General features: G+C 40.5%; 1 protein-coding gene across 4 annotated transcripts in view; it reads right to left on the bottom strand.

The window, feature by feature from the left end:
* Positions 1-12995, bottom strand: part of MSRA (methionine sulfoxide reductase A) — a 275276-nt gene that overhangs the window by 176657 nt on the left and 85624 nt on the right. The window lies entirely within an intron of this gene.

Here is a 12995-nt window from a genome sequence, read left to right as displayed (position 1 = left end):
TCTCCTGTATGGTATCTGATGTATATGCCAAGAGGAGTTATGCATGTGCTATGTATTGAAATATGTCATATATGAGGATTTTATAAATTATACAAGGATAATATTTTTCCAGTCATTAATATTGAACCAGATCCTTACTTCTTCAGACAGAGGAGAAATCTTTCATCTTATTTATATCCTTCCCATCTCCCGAGATCTCCTGGATATCAGAAAATGCCTTTGAGATGGTTTCACAATGATCGGGAAAGGACAGAGGGAAGTCTGACTGGGAAAGAGAAAGATTGTAGGTAGTGCTGCTGAAGGAATAGGAATTATCTACTAAATCCCTCCATTTCCAACACACGCTAAGAAAAAAAAAAGAAAAAAAAAACCACATTCATCCTTGTCCCTGAAGGTGGAGCCTCTTTTCATCATTTTAGGAATTTCAAAAAGCTACTCAATGGAAAACTCCGTGCAAGCACAGCTTCACCTTCACCGGGGGCACGCTTTTAGTGGACTGAAGTGGGGCACAAGAGGGAGAGGACTGCTCTACCTCAGGCCTCTGCAGAGCTAATAGTGATATCAGTTGTGTGATTTATGGCAGAATTTTGTCCATAAATTCTTCATAGCTGGTGATGAAATAGAAGCTCTTCTTTATTTTCAGGTCTAGTTCAATGAGCAGAACTGTCAGTTCTGCAAGCTCCCGTGTAATAAGAAAATCTAATGTCATATCAGATGAATTCCCAAGTGCTGTGTTTCAAATCACTTTGCCTCCCAAAGGATATTTTCAGCACGGGGACATTGCTGCCTGAATCCAGCCATTTAAGTTTCCAATTCTGACAAGTCATTTTGGTTCTCAGCACTGGCAGAGAGATGGCATACACGATCTACTGGGTTTCTTTCACCTCTCATTTCTGTAGTTCCATCATCCTCCATCAGTCAGTAGAGATCAGCTGTCAACCCACTAGCAATTAAAAAGAGAGGTCAGCCCCGTAACAGTAATTCACTGCCTACAACTACTTGTAGTAGTGCGTTATTGTTCACACTGGTGGTTCACAACTATTACGAAAAAAGCATGATGATGTTTAATGGAAAGTGTTAGATTACAAATTTTGTTGGAGAATAAATAACTGTTCACTTATTAAAATCAGTCGTGAAAGGAAGAATGGTAGCTGAAAATAGTTTTGAAACGTATTCTGGAGATGATGTCTCACAATGTGACATGCTGTGTTCTGCTGCATCCATTCTATCAAACAGATTATTACACGCAAACTGATTGATGCTACAAAATGTGATGTGTCCTAGCACAGTGTGTCAGTTCTAAACCCAAAACACATGGACTCCTCAAAACACATAGGTTCTTTTTAACGAACAAAGGCAAGATTATCACACACTGATTTTGTTTTGCATTTCTTACTGGGAAAAGTACCGACAGGAAATGACAGGAAAATAACTTTTCGAAAATGAAAATGAATTCATTTCTTAGAAGAGGGCAGCGGAGGTATAGAGGGAGAGAAACAGCGATTTTGAAATTTCCAATCTACTGGGGTTTGCAGATTAGTGGCTGAACAGCTGCGCCCGTAGCTGTGTGACTGTGCTAATAGGAAGCAGTATGTCATGCGGCTATGGACCACAAGGGAAGCCGACGGCGCGGCGTGAAAGGGTAGAAGGGCTGCGGGGTCATCGGGGATCGCATCTGTGACAGGGAAGATAGGCTGTAGGAAGATGGGTAGGGCAATGGGAAAAGCCAGCTGTAGGAACCTGCATAAGACCAGAGAGAGAGCAGATGTAAATACGTACGTGCATACGTAGCAGCTGGGGCAGGGGGCGGTGGGGTGTGCGAGTGAAATGTAAGGATATAGAGGGTGTATGGCCAGAGGAAAGCACCCTACAGACTGCAATAAACGCCTTCCTGCTTTCAAGGAGACAAAGCCATGTACTATTACATGACTTTCAAACACAAAATACCTGATACCACATATCCTAATTGTACCTACATGTGCTGCTTGACGCATTTTCTGAGTGTGTAGACCAGAAGTTTAACCTTTGAGGTTTTGGGTAGATACATTAAGGTTGAATTAAATGTGCTCCAACTGGGATTCATGCCTCTTCGTTTAGTCATCTACAATGGTTATCTACATCTGAGCATTCAGCCTTGGATCTTTCTGTTCTCCGGATAGAAACAGCTACTTCTGCTGTGATTCATCTGACAAATTTTGGATGTTTTCTTCAGGATAAAATGAATCATATTTAAAAGTGTCAATTTCTCAGTGCCAATTATAAGGAAACCAGTGACCAGCTCAGATGAATTCCACCTATATCACCTGCAGTATTATCACTGAGATTTATGATCCAGGCAGTGGGAGGATTAAGCCTGTGTATACATACATATTCATCAAAGCAGGGCCTTGACACCAATGGAGATTCTGGGTTATAAACTAGAATCAATAAAACAGACAAATATATATAAACCAGACAAATGTTAACAGTAAAGCATTTGATCAAAATAGCAGAGGAAATGATAGCAGAGGAAAATGAACCTATCTACAAGAGTTGCTAGATGGTACTCGGCTATCACATGCACATGTAAATCTTTTGTTTAGGTTCGATTATCTCCCTACTTTGTTCCCTAAAATTTGCTTTCTTTGCAACTTGACAAATGCAATATATTCTTCTCTGGAAGACTACAACTCCCCAAAGAACATTGCTGCAAAGAGTCCATCAGTTCAAATGACACTCTCATTGTCAAATCCCTTCTCCACCGCACCAAGCAGAAGTCACTTGTCTACTTGCGAGGTCCTCAGCGGGGCCACGAGGTCCAACCATCTCTCATGGTCCAGCTGCATGTCTCACTCCACCTGTGATCACGCAGCGATGCCAGCCAGCACTCTTGATGCTAACAAGTTTCCTCGTGATTTCTCTGGTACCTCTCTGTGTATTAGGGAGGAGCTCCCGATAAACAAAGCCTCAGCTACCTCCTTATCTCCTTCAGATCCTTCCCCTCCTTTCCTGACCTACAGAGATTTCAGCTGCCGGCTCTGTATGGTAACTCAAATAAAAATAATTAAATAAGTACTGCATTCACTGTGTGTGACTTAGTGCACGGCTGGTAAGTAACTGGGATTGATAATTATCCCCTTCTACAAAAGGACAGGTCGGCATGCCATCATAAGGGAGAATATAGCAGCACGCTATCTTTTCTTCACTCTGTAAAACTCAGCAGTGCATGAAATGCACAGAAAAAGCCTTAAAACAGGCACAGAGTGTGGCACTGACTTATCGCCGTAGGGCAGACAACCCATGCCCTTCCTACCACTGCTGCTTTCAGGCAGCGCCAGTAGCATCCGGTTGTTAGTGCAGAAATTGAGTGACGCCGACAAAATACAACTGGACCGTATTTCAGAACGTGAGACAATGCCTTTCCAAACCCCACTTGAGAGCCTTATCTGAACCAGCTTGGGTAAGAATACTGTCAGACAGGCTGGAAAACCAAGAGATCCGAACAAAGGGTGATGATAAACACGGTGTAACCGGGCTGGGAGGAGATGTCCAGTGGGGTGTGGCGAGGAGGATTGTTAAGCCTGGGTTTATTTAGCAGCTTTATTAATGATCTCAAAGACGGGGTGAAAAGCACATGAATAAAACATGCACTGGATACTCAACTGGGACATCATGTGTACACCATGAAAAATGAAAACTAGCACAAAGCTCTAGGCAGAAATTCTGCAGTGAAGCACAGAGAGATGCAAAGTAGCTCCAGGAATAGTACGGTTTTCTTATTACAGAGAAGGAGCTTGCGTCCTCATCTTTCTGGAGGAAAAAAAAATTGTCTAAAGGGGCAGGAAGCAGAACCTGAGCGAAGGACAGGAGATTCACGGGAGAAATAAACTCTTAGAATGGCCAGACTGTGGAAATCCACGTGCCCTCAGCTTCTCCTAAAGAGACTGCTGCTGAGGACATAATCGCCGCCGGTTTGCTTCCTGCCACTGCTTGCCTCAGCATCTCCTTGCTTGTGAATCAGCAACAGCAATGCCAAATTCTGTCATCAGAAACGCTAGCTGCACAAAACAGTGCAGACCTGATGGTAAAATCCCCAAATTGCTTAAATACATTGGCGTTGTTTTTTTTTTTTCTAGTTTCCTCTTGCATGTTAGTATTTACAGAAACAATCTTCTAAATGTGACTTTGGATTTGGGACGCTCGCTTTCTGAGGGTTCAGCCTGAGAGTAGTTACTTAGCTCTTATGCCAGCTGATGCTGGGCATCTGAGCACTGACAAGCTGTTATTGACTTTTTATGTTCAGAGCTTCTCAAAATGAGACTCAAGATAATTTTTGCTGGACGGTCATAAAACATGTTCAAAGTGGGAGAATCCCTTTGAAATTCACGGCTGGCCATGAATTTGTAGATAAATAGTAGAGCAGTGTTTTTTCAAGTTGTTAATTATTTACACAGAGACATAACTCAGACATATTTTTTCCTGTGGAGGGAATCACAGAGAAACACTGCTTCTCCAATATACACTTCTTTGACTAACATTACAGTTTTATAATATTGCACTAAAACATGACATTTGGGCAAATGAGATCACACTAGATGTAACTTCTTTGTGTTTTTTTTCTGAAATACAGCATGACCCAGGAGAGGTTCCTCTCACCTACAGCACTTGGGCTAATGGGAAGAAATATGCAGCATTGGGCAATTCATCTACTTTTAGGCATCCACATTCAGAAGAAATGGATTTTATCCTACAGGTGATTATTTTTACCTCACTGACATGAAGGAGCCAATGACGGTTAGCTCAGATGAAGACTTCTACATTTGGTCAAAGTCTTTCCAACGACAATATGTATTCTAACTTCACTTAGTGAGGCAATCCCAAAGAAAAGCTGCTCTCCTGCCTTCCTCTGTCTACTCGCTGATAGTTTGTCTGCTTCAGGGGCTTGATTCCTCCTTGCACAAATGTGCTCTTTTATACCAGCTTTGCATTTGTTCTCCATGCAAACAGAAAAAATAATTTTCAAGATCCAAGACTGCAGGCAACCCGTACTAATGTAATTTTTGTATCTAAAAAAAATCTAACCAATGTATACTTTTAAAACTACAGCTTCCCAAGAAGTTATGACGTTCATTAGAGGAATAACACAATGGCTGGTCAAATAACTTCTCAAAGTTCACAATATCACCGATAAACCATGTCTTGATTCCCAGTCCCTTATTCCCAAGAGCTTGTCTAACTCCCTCTCCAGCTACTTAAAAAGGTATGTTTATTGGGTTAATAAAACCCAACGGAGAGAATTCAGTAGTCACTTTCTATTAATGAGTTAACATCATTCAGTCACCTACAATTTAATTTTTCTAAGGCCCCGAGATTTTAATTTGAGTAAAACTTCTATTAATTACAATGTCTAATAACAATGTCTAATTCAGACATCTGTTAAAAGTATGTAATGTTAATTTATTGGAAAATCTCCAGCAGTGCTCAATTAAAATGTTCCCCAGTTAAGTTAATGCATATGATTTGTAATGAATAGCAAAATTAGATACTGTTAATAAAAATAATAGCAAATTAAAAACAATAAAACCTAGAGTTTAAGATTGACAAAATTAAAGATGCAGAATTGTTCATTAGGCGACAGAGCAAGAATTTTTGAAAACAGAATATCCTCACGTTGGTTTGGGAGCCTCCCTCACGGAGCATTGCTCTAAATTAGCACCCACAGGAAGTATTTGTTGCACAAAACGCTGCAGGAAATGGTATTAATCCTTACTTATTACGTTTTTCTTGGTTTAATTGCAGTTTTCCACCACAAGATATTTTTCACGTTCCTTGAATATCCAGCCTTACTCGGGGGCCTATATTTGTCAGGGCGGGTTTTGCTATTTTTAAATAATTACACTGCTTTGCAGCATATCTACGGTCCCGTGAATTAAACTGATAGGTGAAACAAACAGCGCTTTTTCTCATCCGAACATTGTCATCACATTATCATTTCTGTGCCCGACTGCATGTCTCCACGATGCCGTTAATCTGTTTTTAAATATGGATCTACACGAAACCATGGAAATGAGGTGCAGCGCGGCTTTAGCGAGGCATTACAATACACCGCGGTCCCTTAAAGCACGACTGACATTTCTTTTCTTCCTTGTGAAGATGTCAGTAGCTTTGAGCAAGAAGCAGCATGCAGCCTGTGATATAGTATCTCGCTCGTACACGTTCCCCCTTGATGGCAGATTATCTGCCCGGAGGTTGCATTAGGCTTCAGTCAGCTGTCAGTCAGCAGCCGAGAAGGAACGGTCCAGTGCCTCTTCCCCCCCGTCTGACAGTGATAAATGACCAGACCTAATGCTCAGCTGAGCCTGACGGGTCCAGGCCTCCCCTCGCAATCTGTTCCAGATGAACATCAGCCTTTTTCTGCTCCTATCCCCTCTTGGTGCAGCAAGAGGCAGGAGCCGGGAGGGCGAAGGTGAGGCCAAGGGGCTTTTCTCTTTCAAAACGGGGCGCTGTGGTTTTGCTCCTCGAAGAAGCTCATCATCTGATGGGAGAAATAAAGACGAGGATGGAGTCACAAACCAGCACAACCAGCTCTGGCGTCGATTAACTACCTCCTTAAAAAACAGATGGGTCTGACTCAAAGCTGCGGAAACGCACCTCGGCCTTCTCTATCCAAAGTGCTGTCCTTGTGAAACAACGACGTGGTGTTGTGTCTTTTGTTGGCTGCAGAGGGGATGGGGAAGGGGATTCTAAAACAGAGACTTCTAAAAGTGAAACGAGAAGTAGGTACCCCAACTACAAAAATGCTACAATTTCGTCTGGAACAGATACTGCGCTTTAAGGCTGATACTCTACTGCTTAGCAACTAGAAAAAAAAAATCATAAAATATTTTGTACTTAGTAAAAACTATTTTTTTCAATTTTATCTTAACTAAAATATATTAGCCCAGAATTTGAGGCTCAAACTATGGTTCTTTACTGGACCTAGTGACCACTGATCACAAAGCTAGCCACTGACCATATCACATATCAAAACCATATCCACACTTAACGGACCCATGGCAAACAGAAGCTCCACAGCAAACTTCCTGCTCACATTTTTGTACTTTCCGAAGTATGTAAGTGGTTTAGGATGAGATATGAGGATTTGAAATGAAGACGCATTTGTACCTAAGCATAAGGTACACAGTTCCCATAGGATAACAGGGCTAGCACCGATCTGTTTGCTTTGTTCAGCCTCGTCTGGTGTCTACATGGACATCATAAGGTTAGTTTCACTTCATCTTTACTCACCTCTTAGATGACCAAAGTTTCATTTAAAAAAGGCTCTCAACCGTTTCCCAAGGAGTATCACAGATTCATAGGATGGTTTGGGTTGGAAGGGGCCTCAAAGATCATCTCACTCCAACCCCCTGCCATGGGCAGGGACACCTCCCACCAGACCATCACAAAGCCATGCTTAGAGACACAAAGCTAAGAAGTGGACTTAACTCCTCAAGAAGCATTAGATAAGAGCATCCAATATGAAGTCCTGTGTCATATACTTGTAAAAAGAAACTCCTTTGTTTAGTGACTGAGAGATCAGCTGAACAGACTGTAGCCACAGTGGAGAAACTGCATCGGCTGAAAGCACAGGGAGCAAACTCAGTTCGATTCTGCCCTGCTCACCTGGCTTTATTCCCTTCTGAAATCAACCTCGGGAGAATCAGCTGAATTATTTTACACATGAGGCTGTCCAGTATTGCCTTCCAAGGGAGATACAGCCCAGGACAAAGATAGGAGGGTGGAACAGACGGACATTCTCCGAGTGGTGAGCTCTTCCTCAACACAACAGAGATTTTATTCACTGTAGGTAAGGCTTTATTGACTTTGTGAACCTAGTGCACAGCTGGGAGTTATTTGGTTTTATTTACCTGTAAAAAACTACGCCTTCTCATAGTGATTTGTAAAGCCTCACATCGAGATTATCTACACTTATAGCACTGAATCACTTGACTGAGATTATCAGGCTTTCTTTCAGGTACTGGAAAGAGCAAGGCACCTCCTTTGGGATCTTTAGCCATCTTTCCTGGTCCAAAGCAAGCCCCATTAAAGGTACTGCATTGTTTAATTTGCGATCTTGAAGTAGATGGAATATCTACAGCCTTTAGGTGTTCAGAAAAATCTTGCTAACAAGCAGATTATACGCAGCACTTTACTAAAATACCATCTGTAGAGCGAAGGCAACAGCTTTAAAGAGTGAAAACATGTTTAGTGGTCTTTGCATTCCCTTTGTGAGCATTGTACACACCGTTAAACGACTACTGAATCCAGAACAATTAGATATAATTGGTAGTGAAAGCTTAGAGGAAATCCAGAGACAGAACAGCAGGGGTCGTGTCGCAGGTGCTCTAGCAGAACCGTGCAGGAAGGATGAAGAGTGGACAAGGAAGGACGTAGCCTGACAAAGCCACCCAGGAAAAAAGGAAAGAGCTTGATCAGAAAGGACATTACACATACAGAAAAATTTGAGCAGGGATTGTCAACACTATACCTAATTATTGGTAACCTAAGTTAATACTAAAATTAAAAAATTGTTGAGTATATCAAGAGAGCGAATATATCAAGAACAGATCAAGAGAATGTATCAGCTGAGGGGGGTGTTATTATTAATGCTAACAGCTGCACAGCTAGGGGTTTGTTTCTAAACCCTATTAAAAACAGAAAAGTTTCTTCACTGTCACCACTGTTACGCGTTAGGCCCAGGAAAATTGATGCTCCCAGGGCTATCAGGAGTGCAACAAGCACGCCTGACGGCAGCCAAAGAGGACAGGAGTGCCCGAGTCTCACCACACCGGCAGGAAAAGGCTGCTCCTCAAAAAGCCCAAAGACCACGATGAACCTGGCCCTGCTCGGGTGGGCACGGGCTGTGCAGACCACGGCACGTTCACCCTCGCCTTCGAGGCATGCCAGGTTTTAGAGTTCTGTTGAAAAGAAGGAAACTGAACCTGGCGGCTATTTTGGCAGGCGTAAGTGGTATATTCCCCAGGGTTAAACGCTGTAAATTCTTCTGTATGATCAACAGGGAGACAGGGCATTGCAGAGAGCAATTCAGACAACCTGAAGTTAGACTTCAGCTCTGAATTGCCTTCTGAAGGAGTTTGCCGCCCACTCGCTGTCTCTCAGTTGTCTGGAAGAAGAAATGGGAGATTTGAGATCTTTTATGCTAAAGTTAGCTTCTTTGCACTAAAGTTAGCTTCTTTACGCTCAAGTTGGTTTGTGGGAGTAGCCTTGCAAATTGCAACAAATTTCATCTCAAAGGTAGAATTTATTTTGAAAATTATCAATTCAACTTATTATAGCAAGAATTATAAATAAATAAAGCACATAGCAGAACAGGTTGGTAATGCCAACATGATTCATCGCACCCTAATGCAGTCATCTGAAATATTCAAGCCATACCTCGGGGATGTTTATCTCCCCCTTGACTGCTGTGGGGTCAGCAACTCAAACAGCAGCACCAATCCTGTGCAAATCTGAATTTTGGACAAACGGATCTAGAATTTATTTATTTTATTACTATTTGAATAGAAGTGATTTGTCATCGCTGCTGCTGGAACCTAACTTCAACATAATTTTCCATTGAATCTTGTATTTCTAAAGAATGTCGTTCCTGTGAGGGGAAAAAAGCAAACACACCAAGCCTAGTAATGGGGCAGACTGCTATTACAGCAGCATTAATTGTACCTCGATATCTATTCTGTCACCTGATGCAATTCCATAATTAACAGTGACATGCACTTTCCTTACATAATGGGAATTGAACCCTTCTTCCAATGAGGAAAGATAAATATACTTTAAATAACATATATTTAAATAACTTATATTTTGTTATCCAAATACGCAACACATTCCTTTCAATACAAAAGGAATTTTTTAACAATTTCTTCCTCTATTAGCTAATAAAACTCTAATTAATGAACTGCATCTTTTTAGAAATGTAGCATTCTTTCCGGTCTTCTTTTGCTCTGAAGAATCTTAACAACAGAATCTTCAGATCTGTTATGCATTGAAATTAACTGAAATATTGAGCTTACATTGTAATTGAATAATCTGGGGTGTAATGACTTTAGCTGTTATGGCTTCACACGTTCTCTATAAATATCTGGAGCTCTCATCCCCAGCTCAGGCCAGGCTTGCACCCCATGGTTATGGTATGACGAACAGCTCAGTGTGTACATCACCATCATTCCTTTACAACTCATGTAACTATTTTATGGGCTGTAATGAATGAGGGACATGGGAAAATTGCCCGTATTTCAATCCTTTTGTTCCTGGATGAGTTTGTTCAGCTCTCATTGATTCTGAAATGTCCCATGTCTGTGTATCTTCTACTTCAGTGGCTGCCCACAGTATTCCTGCCTCAGTTAAACCAGGAAATGAAAGAGAACTGCTGGGAAATCCTGCCCTATAATTTTGCCAGTCGCTACTCATACAATTTTATGAGTAATACCTGCTAACGTTTGTGATTTCGTGGTAGACAAAGCAGATTTTTGATAGATAAAATGGATGTCGAATTTTTAAACATTTTCCCCTTCATAAGATGACAGAACATAATCATGGCTTTAGTACTTTAATGTGTCTTTATTTACAAGAAGTAAATATAACATCAAGTATCCCGTGTTTATAATGCCTAGTTTGCAGAAAACTACAACAGCTCTACAGTATTTTTATCTTTATATTGCTGAAATAGCATTGCAAATGTCTCCAATTTGTCACTGTTTTTGTCTTGTCACATGTATTATAACCAGCTGCAACTAGGGTGCAAGGACAGACTTTCAAAAGTATTCAGTGGCTTCCGTCAAACTGATGGCAGATTTTCATAAGAGCTCGGCACTTAATATTGGAAGATATTTCAAAAATCTGACTGTCCTGTACAATTTCAACTAGCAATAAAGAAACATAATTGGATTTTAAAAAGAATTTGTGTGCATTTAATCACATATCCTCAAGAATCTGCCCCATTTCTTCTTGGTCGCCTACAAATCAGCCTGGGTAGCCACACCAAGTCTGGGCTTTTCTCCTGAGTGCCAACCCAAAGATCAAGTGATGCCCCGGCTCGATGTGAAGGTATCTGGACAGTAAGAACTGACATGAGATTAACTCCTGAACTCCTCTGATCACAACCAAGGCTTTGCTTGTTAAATAAACTAACGGCAACAGAGGTGAAGGTGGCCAAACCATCCCGGGGGCCTCAAAGCCACGGCCCTTCGTCTGCTTAGCTTACCTACATAGACGTTGCTTTAAGGCTTAGAAGGTCTTGTAGCACATTGTGGAGGTTTCTCAGATGGCATGGGCTGAGGAATCTGGGCGCTGCTGTTTAAGACCACCGCAATGAGCAGACTTGATGAGGCACAAGTAGTTTTCAAAGAAGCTATAACCTGTCACAAATGGAGCCATGTGCAAAACTTGGAAGTTATGGCCCTTAATTTTGTGTGAATTTTTAATAAAAGACACACCTGGAAAGAGAAGTAATCTTTGTCTTTATACAAATGTAGATGGAATAGGGTTTAGGTGCTGCCAAGAATCAGGTGGAAACTTCTGCCTGCTACTGATTATAGAAGATTCATTGGGAACACCCACAGATGAAAGGTTTTGTGTGACATTACCAGAGCTCCAAAATATCAAGTTGTTCAGTGAAAAAAAAAAAACAACTATAATTAAGCTACTCTGACATTCTCACATGAAAACCTTGAACATTTCCAATAACAATAATTAATTATGTTTTTCTCCACACTTTATAATACCTCTCAAAGTAAGATAATGTTTATTGCTCTAGATTCATAAAACACTCTAGACCCAGTTTAACAAGCAGTGAGGGAATAATGAAAATGTAATTGCTGCCTTTATTAAGAAGGTTACTGCTGAACTTTATTTGGTATTTGAAAATTGGAAATCTAAGTTATGTGTAGAATATTAAATATATATATATAGATAGATGATGATTTACCAGGTAGGCATATGTAAGTTAATAAAACAATTACAAGGTCAGTAGTGACCTCTATGGGATCAGGAACTCCGAGTGGTTTATCCAGAAAGATGGCCAAGTGGACATGTTAAAAAAAATAATAATTTTATAACACTTAATAGTTATATATATCACTTGACTTTTCACATTTCACTGCCTTCCCAAAAGTGAAACAAAAACTTTGTCATAATGCTTCCAATGTAGAGTTGGTTGGATACTTACTGGCAATAATATAAAAGCATTTTCTAATGAAAATCATTCACATTTTGAAATTAATTTGCTTTGACTATGTTCACTTCACTTTTGTATTTGCTTTGTACAAACGTTCAGTTGATTGAATTTTCCTGCTATAACTGTTCGAGGAAAACCAATTTCAAAACCACATAAGTGGCCATTCAAGAAGCTGAATTTAAAATTCATCCTTCCAGTTTGTCTCAGTTACTGTGAAAACCTCCACAGTATCTCATATTTGATAGGTTTTAATGAAATTATTCTCACAACCCTCAAAAAGACAGAATTAAGAGCTACCTGACATACCCCTGGCTACATGTATGTCCTCGGGTCTAAGCTAATGGTCCTAACAATGTCATCAGCTTCATCACAGTCCACAGTAAAGAAACCTGAAACAGGAAATAGCCAGAGCTAAGCACTACAATTTTTATTTCAAATCACCATAAACAATGAGTAAGCTGATAGGAAGGGGGTCAATGACTAATATCTAACAAGGACAAAAGTATTTAGCAATGCAAGTACAAACAGGACAACCTCACAAATTCAAATGAACTGCCCTGCATATATTCATATATCTACATTCATGTATGACTGTATAATTAAACTTCAGTAATTAATCTCAGTTGCAAATTCCTGACAGAAATATGATTAACTGTGTAATTTTGAAAATAAGACACTGATTTACAGCATATTGTTCAGACCTTCTTGTTTAGGCTATATCAACACAAACTTATCTACCCACAGGCAATTCAAATTTCTTGGCTTGAAAGGAAGTTATGGCAGT

This window comes from Anser anser (genome assembly GCF_964211835.1).
Source record: "Anser anser genome assembly, chromosome: 3".
Lineage (NCBI taxonomy): Eukaryota > Metazoa > Chordata > Aves > Anseriformes > Anatidae > Anser > Anser anser.
Note: the sequence above shows the minus strand (reverse complement) of the source record. Positions and strands in the feature narration are given on the sequence as shown.